Source organism: Neopelma chrysocephalum, unplaced genomic scaffold (assembly GCF_003984885.1).
Source record: "Neopelma chrysocephalum unplaced genomic scaffold, ASM398488v2 Primary Assembly neopelma1_96446, whole genome shotgun sequence".
NCBI lineage: Eukaryota > Metazoa > Chordata > Aves > Passeriformes > Pipridae > Neopelma > Neopelma chrysocephalum.
The window spans coordinates 556,107-567,733 of record NW_020925093.1 but is presented as its reverse complement, the minus strand read 5'-3'; positions in this window follow the sequence as shown (position 1 = coordinate 567,733).

Here is an 11,627-nt window from a genome sequence, read left to right as displayed (position 1 = left end):
TTGCTTAGTATATACTTCCGCAATAAGCCACTTCAAGGGCTGACTTGTTGACAATTGCTTTTTATGTATGCCTGCTTTTTGGTTTCATTCCCTCCACCAGCTCACTGTGGGTCTGCACAAGCTCAAAAGGTACTCAAGCAAAGGGGCTTAAAACACACAGGCAAAGATGGAAGATAAGTGGACTGTGGAAGCTTAAACTGAATCCATGAAATTTCATCATTTTAGAGGAGGAAGAGGAGAGGACAACGAAGTAACATTATGTTGTATATAGTATGTTACAGTGGCTGTTGTTTACATTCACACATAAATTCATATTCAAAGTTTAGTCTGGGTTGTTTTCTTAATTTTTCTTTTATCTCTTTACCCTCTCTTTATTTCTTTGATGCCCTTGATGTTCTAGTTCAAGAAACATGGCCCAGAGAACACAAATGACTATGTCAATCAAAAAGTTCCTGAAAGTTAAGGATTTCCAAACTCCAGAGGTGCTCCAGCTATGCCTCATTTCCCTGAACATTCTTCTTACTTATTCCTTCCTAGGAGAGTATCAGAGTGGTATGTGAACAATTGCTTTTTTTATCTGGTAACAGAAATGCCTTGTAAGGGAGATTCTATTCATACATTTTTTATTCCGGTTAAATGTATGAATAGATTATCTTTTTCCCCAGCAGAACATAATCTTCTCCCTCACTGAGTTATGTGGTTTGTGCATTCAGTCCAGATATGGGAAAATTGAACTGACTTCCTTCCTCTTCAGGAGATGGATTTTAGGCTTCTCAAAAGAGTGCCATAAATACCCAGCTCTCAGACAAGTGCTCTTCCAAAGCTGATTTTTTGTCTAAACCAAAACATTGAACAAGGGCCTGGGATCCTCTTGAGTGATTTCAAACAGTGGAGCTGAAGGTTCATTACTTCCAATCAAGGCAGGAACAAAACCAAAACAGGCTTCTGCCAAGTATTCTACCAAGGAGCTGGGAGAGTTTTCTGGAGTGGGAGCCTCTGTTGAAGCTTCTATAAAATACTTCAGTAAATGTCAAGAGGCCATGATATGAGACATCAACATAAGGTCTTCTCAGCCCCTGTAAGCTACATAATAAAAGGATGTTTCTTAGTGCAGTTTTATGACTTCTTGTTTTTCCTCAAATGAGTGTCCCAAAATGAAACTTTTTGTTTCAGGCTTAAAGATCAATTTTGTGTTAAACTGACCCAAAATTCTCTGTCTCCTATTTCAACCTCCAGAAGAGCTGACAAAAATAAGTTTAGCTTGATACAAACCAAATATGATTTTGCTTTTTTCTTTGATTCAACAGCAGAAGTCCCAGTTGAAAGGAACTCAGAATGCTGAAGACCATTGCCCTGCCATTTTGATAAACATATATATCACTTCTTCATTATTTAAGCACCTTTCTGGGAACAACTATCAGGTATTGTATTGCTTGAAAACAGTTCACTCTAATATTTTCAATCATTTATTTACAGTACATTTTGCGATTATGTTACATAATACTGTGTCTTTCTAGACCATGTAAACAGAAGAAAAAATTTCTGACTCAATGTAAATGCTTATACTGGTACCAGAATAATTATGCCTGCATATTGACATCATCCAGTACAACAATCCTGCTGAATATTTTCTGAAACAAGCAAGTGTAAGGAGTAGGACTATAGACAAGGTGTTTTTTTGTAAATGTCTCCATGAAGATTTTTTCCTACTACTTACCCAGCTCTGCTTTTGTGACTGACTTTACTGAAATGCGTAAATCAGAGTGCAGTATTTTAGAAGTCTATCCATCTGTATTTCTCTTTTAGACTTCTCTTGTCAGTATGAAATATCGTGCCAAGAGCTACATCTGTGTAGTTTACAGAATTCAAATAATTATGCGAGAAGACAAAAAATTAATTTAATAAGAAAGAAAGAAAAAAAAAGAATTGATAGTATAGAAATGTCCGTAGCTGCATGAAAAAAATCACCAAGACAAGAAAACTAAGGCAAATCTCCTTATGTAACATTTTATCACTGTTTTGCACACCAAACCTCATAGAGCATATCTATAAAACTGCAATAGTTTAAAGACAATGTTGAGCATTTTAATAATTGATTCAGGGGGATGGAAATATATAAAGAAAAGTTTGCTGACGTATTATCAACTGATTATTATTTTACAGGAAATTTCTTTTCACCCTTGGAATATTTTGAAAATTTATATGTTAGCCTTATAGTCTTCAAGTTTTGAAAGAAAAAAAGGAAAACATCAAACATAAATGCTATATAAAAAAATAAAATAAGTAAAGTTTACACCTAGAAATCATGAATAACAACCTAGTTTCCATTGTGGCTCTTTTTCCATACTATTGCCACAGAGCAAAGTTGGTTGGATAATTTAGTCTGTTTACACAACTATATACTTTATGTTGTGAATATTAAAAGGAATTGGTCTCATACTATACAAGCTTTAGTAAAAACACACTGAAAACTTTGTAAAACAACCTTATCAGTCACAAGACAGGTCATCTGCATTTATAATATATTTAATTAGTGCTTATGGGTTTTAGATGGGACAAAATAAAGACAAAATTCACCAAAACAAATGGAGCTCCAACAAAATTTGTAAAATGGGTTACTTCACTGATGGCAGCCTCGATCTCATTTCAGAGAAAAAATCAAAGCAGAATTGAGGAAGCTGAGGAAAGCCAAAAAGGTCACATAGACGATCTGAAAAACACACTTAATCCAGAAATATTTTTTTGCATGTTTTTCCTCAATACTTTTGTGGTTTTGAATTATTATGACATCCATCTGAGCTAAGACAGAGGAACTGCCTACAAGAGGATATCTTTATTTTACTCTTAGGATATAACCTTGGTCTTAATGCATGTTTTGTGTATCAGGGAAGTAACGGAGAAGGTAGATAGTATTGTGAATGCTCACCCCATGCACTGCTATAAGCATTGCTTCATTAGTGGTCCTACCATAGAATCACAGAATGGTTTGGGTTGGAAGAAACTCTAAAAATCATCTAGTTACAATTCTCCCTGGCACGGGCAGGACATGTTTCACTAAACCAGGTTGCTCCGAGCCCCATCCAACCTGACCTTGAACACTTCCAGGGACAGGGCATCCACAACTTCTGTGGGCAACCTGTTCCAGTGCCTCATTACCCTCACAGTAAAGAGTTTCTTCCTAATATCTAATGTAAACCTACTCTCAGTTTGAAGCCATTCCCCCTTGTCCTGTCACTACATGCTCTTGTAAATAGTCTCCCTCCACCTTTCTTGCAGGCTCCCTTCAGGTACTGGAAGGACCTGAAGGCTGAACAATCCCAATGTTCTCAGTCTTTTCTCACAGGGGAGGTGCTCCATCCCTCTGACCATCTTGGTGGGCTCCTCTGGACTTGCTCCCACAAGTCCATGTCCTTTGTGTGCTGGGGACCCCAGAGCTAGATGCAGTGCTCCAGGAGGGGTCTCATGAGAGTGGAACAGAAGGGCAGAATCACCTCCTTGACCCTTTGCCCATGCTGCTTTGGATGCAGGCCTAGGGCAGGATTGGCTTTCTAGGCTGTGAGCACACATTGCCAGATCATGTCCAGCTTCTCATCCACCAGCACCCCCAAGTACTTCATATCCCAACTTCCATCCTCACAAAGATATTGATGAATCTTTTCAACAAAGACAGCACATTATTTTGGATTCCTTTTCAAGAATATATTGTATTTATGGAGGCTTGCTTCTAGTATTTATTTTAATATATATGTACATATAAAAATATATAAATAATATTACTATAATAGGCAAAGCTTCACTAGATTTACAGAAAATGCCCCTTTTTTATATGCTACATACAAAGTTATGGTTTTTAAAAAGTATGAATGTGTCATAACTAAGACGTTAAAAATTATTAATTTAATTTTAATTCATAACTTGTCTTGCTGACATCAGTGGGACTACTCATACTGAAATCTTAGATATGATTTGCAATGTCTTCATTAATAATTGTTAATACCCATGGACATCATTTTTTTAATAAGAAGCAAGAATACTGACATCTTCTTTAAAAAAAATCAGTTATTTAAATATTTCCTCAAATATTAAAATTAATTATTGAAATTAAATATTAAATATTAAAAGCCATCTCACTCCTTCTCTCCCAGTTATTTCTGAAATTGTTTGTTAATTCCTCCATTTTTTTCTCCCCTTTTTCCCTTTCCCTTGCCACCTTGTACATTTGCCTGAGAGGGATCTTTTTGTTTTAAATATTGCACACTTTCTTTTGAATTTGATAGATATGTTCTGGAGGGCTCTCAGGTTTTCTTTCATTGCCAGTTCTTCTGTTCCATCCATTTGCTATCTTGTAGACAACCAGGAGTCTCACAACTGCACATCTGAAGCTGATCATCTACTGAAAAGCTATCTGAAGTTAGCACATGGTTTTAAAAGGAAAGACATAGCTGGTAAGCATGTGGTAAGCATGATTTTCTACAAAGTGCAGAAATGTACGGAAGGGAATGGATTTCTTTCTCCAAATTGTTCACTGGTTTGGATTTATTACTCCACAGACTTTTGCCCAAGATTTTTTAATTGTTCCAGTCTGTTTGGGATATAGCAGAGACTGAACATTTTTACTAGTTTAGATTATGGTGCTATTTATCTTAAGAGTGACTTCTGCATTCTGGATACTGTTGGCTCACACTGTGCTTCCGAGTTAAAATAACAGGGAAATCAGGGAACGGGTTGACTTGTGGCAATCATGAACATGGCTTGCAAACAAATTATTTGGATAACTACTAAAAGATATGGTCAGTAGGATGAATTCTGTACACATTTGGCTGTGTTTCATAGCAGCTAGAAATAAGCAAATCCCCACACGGTGCACTCCCTTGTATGATTTTAACGTTAAATACAATGTCTTAGCTATTCTTTATAAAGGAAAAAATCCTACTCTGGCTCCTGACAGATTACACAACTGTTTTACCAGATGAGAAACAACCATCAAAGATGGCCAGTAAACAGTTAAAAAGACAAAACCCCTTTCTCAGCCATAGGGGCACTGGACAGGAGGCTGTGGGAAAGTGACTAAGGAAGACATCCATATGGAATCTGAAAGTTAGGCTGTTGTATACTAGCTGGGGATGCTTTTGGTAAGAGTTAGATGAGACAGTTGCATACACTCATTAATTATTGTAAATGTCACTCTCTTTTATTCTTAGTTCTTTAAAATTAAAGAGTGCCTTGGTTTAAGATGACCGACTGAATATTGCATTAACTCGTGGTTCCAATCTTCTAAAGGGAACAAATGCAGGCACCCAAATCTAATTATGCATGTGAAGTTAAGCACGGTTGTGCAGCGGTAGCTGACAAACACTATATGACTTTGCTTGTGTACAGGAAAAAGTACAGTTGCAGCAGCACAAAACTCTGCATATGCTAATCTTCCCTCTTTTTCAGGCTCTCATTTAGAGTTTGGTCAGAGATCAAAACAGTACCCCACAGACTGCAGTATAGATGTGACATGGTCTAATGATGGAATTAGTCCTCAGTTTCTAAGGGTTAATCTTGCAAGATGCTGAATCTTCCCATTCTATCAATTTCAGCTAAACTGTGAGTACTTGACAATTCCTTTTAATTTGGGGTTACAAATTCTTAGTTAAGATCGAGCACAAGTTTGCTGCAATGAGGTTATTACAGCAGGAATGCATTGGTACCTGGTAACAGATGGTGACGTGGTGAATGATATTTACTATTACAGAAAATTGACTAAGTGGATTATTTTTAGCAAGGTAAGTATTTTATAGTTTGAGTACTTTCTGTCATGACTATCTGTTATTAAGAAATTCCAATCTGGATGTAGGGAACAGAGTAGGGTTTTTTGGAGGCTTTTAAACCATGTATTTGCTCAGAAATTGAGAAATTTGCCATGTAATAAGTTCAGCTGCAGTTAATGACACCTCTAAACATTATCTTCTGGGGCCAAGTATGAACTGGGAGCAATGCTTACATGCCATTGCAGGGCAAGAAATGCAGCTATGCTGTGAGCATAGCAAAGCCATCCAGGTTCCCTTCCCAGTGAATGAGAGCAGTAAAGCTCTTGGGAAGGTTATTTAAAATAGTTGTAAAGGGAGCACAGCCCATGGCCAAGTAAGGAATTGAGCTGAAATTCTGCTTCTCTCCTGGGTTTACGTGCTTATCTACACCCCTGGAGACAGGTGCCTCAGCCTGACTGGGAAGGCATTGTTATGCTCAGGAAGGAGGGTGGATCTTCAGCACTGATCACTGCTTGGCCTTAGGGTGTAACTGATAACTGGCAGTTTTAGAGGCAGTAAGCTCAACTTACTGCCTGCAGAAGTCTATTAAACACTCACAGTTGTCAACTTCTAGAGCAGTATGCTGGCTACCGGGCTGCAGAGTAATGGAGACTGAGGCCCCGTTACTTGCCTTACTGAGCATTGCCACTGTGCAGCCAGAAATGCCCTCAATTTGTGGAAATAGCAAGGATGCGGGAAAGCAGCAACTCAGTTCAGGAGCTGGCAGGAACTATACAGTTCCCTTTCTGGACTTCTTTGTGATTGACATCAGAAAGTTGTGGATATAACGTTTAGAAATATTCCTGCTTGCCTCTCTTAAAACTCCAGTTTCTGTAGAGAAAGTTCCATTTTAGCCCTACTAACTTGATCTGCTTATGAAGTGAGACACCAAGAGTGAGGTGTAAGAGGGGAACTGGATGGGATACACAGAAGAGTTGAAAAGAGGGAATAAAGAAATGCACTAGGAAAAAAAAGTCTCAGTAGTGTAAGACTTAGTTAAGAAAAGAAAAAGGAGAAATGAGACAAACAAGCAGAGGCTGAAAGCTGAGATGATATTAGTGAAGAAGGAAAAACAAGTTAGAACCATCATTACAAAGCGTAATGCTAAGAGTTACAATGCACTGTGGTGTCATTTGTGACTGATTGCATGTTCTACTGAACATTGCTAGGAGCATTTATCATTCCAGCAGCCATAGGCTGAGTTACTGTGGGCCTCAGTGACATCTGGAAGGATGAGCACTCAGTCTTTAATGGAAAGTTAGAGATCACTTGTCACAGCAATCCACACATCAGTTGTGTAGCACCTGTACATGCTTATGTTTTGTTTGAGGTAAGTATTGCTGCTGTTTAATACATATAATTTTTTTAATTAAAAAAATACAGTTGCTTTTGAAATTTCAACACTGAATTGGAAAAAAATAAGGCTTGGTCCTTTATCACTTCAATGCTTCTCCCCCCCCTCCACTGCTATTCAAAAAAAAAAAAAAGGAAACAAATTATGTAATGTGAACCCCTAGGCTAGATGAGACAACTTAAAATAATTCAGTAATTTTTAAAAACTTCAGGAGGATTGGAGAGATGATAGTTAAACCTATTGTTTCATTTGTAATCTAAGACATTACTTCTGTTTTAATTACACAAAAACATTTAAAGTTTTTATGAAGAATTAAACAGTATTTTAAGTCACGTTATTAACTCCATTTTAACTGTCATCCTTTTTTAAAAAAGCAAAGGATTTTTATCAATGCAACAGTGCTGACTCACTCCAAAAATCGGTAAGGTTGTTTTACTCATAGTGAAATTCAGTCTGAAAGCATGACAGGTTCACCAAGTTAGTGTGTTTTAAGCCAAGTCAGAATCACAGACTTACAGTGATAACCCATAGAAGTCAATGTATCACTAAGGATTGGGCATACAAAGAGTGGCAATGACTACTTGGATGGACAACTGTAATGGCATAGACCACAGCTGACTTGGTATCTGTCTAAAACTCAGTCTTAAAGAAAATTAACCATAAATACAGAGTATTTACTTGACTATTGCATCAGAATATTAGAATGTAACTGCTAATAATAAATGTCTAGTGAAAATTATACAAAAGATGTTTTTACGCCTTGTGTCACTTCTCTGTTAGTGGGAACATCTCTCACATCTTAGTGCCTATGTTTTCAGACTAATCACAGAGTCACAGAATGGGTCAGGTTGGAAGGGACCGTGGTGGGTCAGCTGGTCCATCCTCTGACAGCCTCCCTTCAGATATTGATAGACATTGATGAGGTCCCCTCTCAGTCATCTTTCTTGAGGCCCAGCTCTCTCAGCCTTTCCTTGTTCAAGAGATGCTCTAGTCTCTTAATAATCTTTGTTGCCCTCTGCTGGACCCACTTGAGGAGCTCTCTCTTAAACTGAGAAGCCTAGAACTAGACACAGCACTCCAGATGTGGCCTCACTAGGGCTGAATGGAAAGGCAGGATCACCACCCTCGACCTGTTGGCAGCCCTGGATACCACTGGCCTTCTTGGCCATAGGACACATAGCTGGCTCATGGACAACTTGCTTTAGAAATTATTGTGTCATTTTAAAGAAGCTTACTGGAAGGGTAGCATTGTGTTTTATGCCTTAAGAGTGGAATTCTATTGATCTGCCTCCCAGAGCTCACTGTCTACAGACATCAGTGAGTTTCATTATACTGATGGCTGGCATAGTCCTGGACCTTGGACAAAAAGTAGAGGTTTACTTTGTTTTGTACTACAGTGTCATCTGGGGCATATAAAAGTGGAGACATGATTTTGTTACTGATTTGTAGTGCTGATGGCCATTTTGTGGTTTAGAGTGTTTTGGATTATTTTCTTAACATCTGCCCTTTTGAATGCTCTCCTGCATTAGAAATATTGGACAGATGCCATATAGCATTGCCCTAAGTTCTGTATATTCCCTACAATGGCAAGTCTGCAACTTTAGGGTTTTTTTCTTTTTTTAAGACTTCTACTATGTATTTATATGTCACGGGAACATGTTTAGAAAAATTTATATAGAACATAGTTTGGGACAGAACACAGTGTCCTGATGCTTACTGAAACATTTGTATCAGCTTTACTAATAGGTGGAAAGGGGGGTTATTTCTGGCATAAATTGAAAAAAATCTGCTTAGTCTAAAAGAGGCAGAATCCATTTATGAGCAGAAATTGGCTGACCTATGCATTTCCTCAATAACTTTCTCAGTCACTGTTCACACATTATTGAAACACATGCACTGTGTTGTTTCTCTCTCTTTAGATAGTTTTCCCCATTACATTTTGAGCCAATCTTCTCACATAAATTTTATAATCATGTATCTCTATGAATTTAATTTCTTTTTACCTTATTTACACCTGTGTAAATACTTTCAGGTTCCTAGGAACACAAACATAAAAGTTATTCGTGTTTCTTTTTTACTTTTTTCTTATTTTTTCTTTTTTTTTGGATAATCAGTTCAGTACAATGTAACTGAGCTGAGCTGAACTTGAGACAAAACTAGAAATTACATGAGCCAATTTTCAAGACTGAAAAGCCATGGGAAAGACATACATTGAGTTCCCTTGAGCCAAGACCATTACTTCCAAGACAACTTTCCTATTGTTCATGAAATTACTTGTAAAACTCTTCAGGAAGTTTCTTCATGAGAATGTGTCTCTACCCCAGCCAAAACTGGCCCATGGTGGTATAGTGTACATCCTCTGTAGAGGCATTATATCATGCACACAGATGCCTTTGCAATAACACTTTGCAATAACCTAGATGTCAGCAGCTTGTCAATCTTTACAAATTTAGGGATCAACTCTATGGATTCACCTTGCTTTTCTAACACTTTATTGTCAGTATTTTAATAAACAGAATGACCTCAGGATATAATCTAGCTTTTCCTTGCTGAAATCGGCAATTCCTGCTGTAATTGTACTGCAGTCATCAAGTAAAACAAGGGCCAAAATGATTCCTAAGAAACTAGGCATTTAAGAGCCACTTACAATAAATAACAATAAATAGAATAAATAACCAATCATATTTTTAGACCTCTTATTCAATTCAGTTGATGCTGTGAAGCCAACCGTATTAACTTTCTTGAAGATGGTGTTTTTGCTTTGTGGATGACTTTTCAATTCACTGTTACCAAGCCAGTGAAAACAGTCTGAGGCTTAAAAAAACAGCCAAGAATTGTGCTAATTGACATGACGCTGAGAAGAACCGTGTGGTCAGAATAAGCTGTAAGCAGAATTGTCAGTATAACTATCCTGTAATAACCTCCCCCTTTCCCGATCCATGTGGGATGGATAACGGAGACCTTTCTCTACAAGGTTCAGGACCAGAATCCCAGGAGAATAAATCAAGTTCTGATTAAATCTTCTAACTATGATTAGGGGCAAAGCAGCAAATATGGCTGCTGATATTCTAGCGTGAATAGTTAGAAAAAAATCTCCAGAAAAGCATCACTTTTTAACCATCACTTGACAGAATGATAGTGTCTTACCATATTATACTGTATATCAAATTACAGTGACGAGTTCTGTATCCTGCCTTGGAAGAGTCTTGCTGAGTAGAATCATAGAACCGTAGAATGGTTTGGCTTGGAAGGAACCTCAAAGATCACCTAGTTCCAACACTCCTGCCATGGGTTCCACTACAACTTGCTCATATAAAACTGACATCTGCTGCTGCAAAGCAGTAGCCAAGTGCTCCCTGTTAACAAAGCAGAAGGGAAAACGTGTAAAATTTTACGGTAAAAAACCTATTCCTAACTATATGCAAGTTTTATCCAAGGACAGACTAGCACGAAAATCAATCTTGTATTGTTTCCACACTGCAAACTCATCTGAAAATCTCTCTTCAAAGAGAAATTATTTTCTATAGAGACAGAAAGTCATATCACAGGATGGATTTTTTAAAGTTTTCTTCCATTCTCTCCATCAGACATAATATCAAGACAGGAAAAATTATGGAATTTTTTAATCCTAACTTTCATAGCCATTTCAACTTAGGAACAACTAATAAAATAAAGTGTTTGTAATCAAGAATACATGACTAATACACTAATACTTGCTTAATGAAATAAAACACCCCCCAGAATGACTGAGCTCAAGAATGAATGGGAGCTGTTTAGAGCTGGGGGAATACATAAATACCGAATTTGGTGAATATTCTTTCAATGTTTTAATCAAATCTGTTTCTACTGCACTTAGACCTGCTTTTATTAATGATAAACATTGCACTAGGATGAAAAATTCTCGGTTTTGTGGACTTGACGCTGCCTTCTGAGTTATATTACGGTAATTACACTTTATGCACTAGCGCCCCAAGCCTGTAGCCTGGATGAACGCCTACTGCCAGGCACTGTACCGACCGCCCGAGCCCTCCGGTCTGAGAGACAGCTTTGCTGGACAATGAGGGGAGAGGACAGCGATTAACACCGCGGTGGTCAGAGAGAGGCTCCAAACACGTTCATCCTCCCTTTGCAGTTTCCATGGGCACGCATCCCCGTGGACAGATCGGAGGCGGATGCAGATAGGCGACGGCACTCCTAAGAGTGGGCTGCCAAGCTGTGCTTCTGGGGCACGGCCGGGCACAGCCCTGCCCGCGGTCCCGGTCAGGGCTCCGCGGGACGGCATTCCCGTCCGAGGGACAAAGGGCACGGGCTCCGCCGGCCGCAACCGCCCTCCTCTCCCGCCCCGCCGCCGGCGGCCCTGCGCAACACGGCGCTGCCCGCTTCCTCTCTGGTGCTGCCAGGGAGCCGCCCCGATCGCTCGATATCGGCATTTCCTCACTGCTCAGGAGGCGGCGGCAGACTGTGCCCGGGGCCCGGGC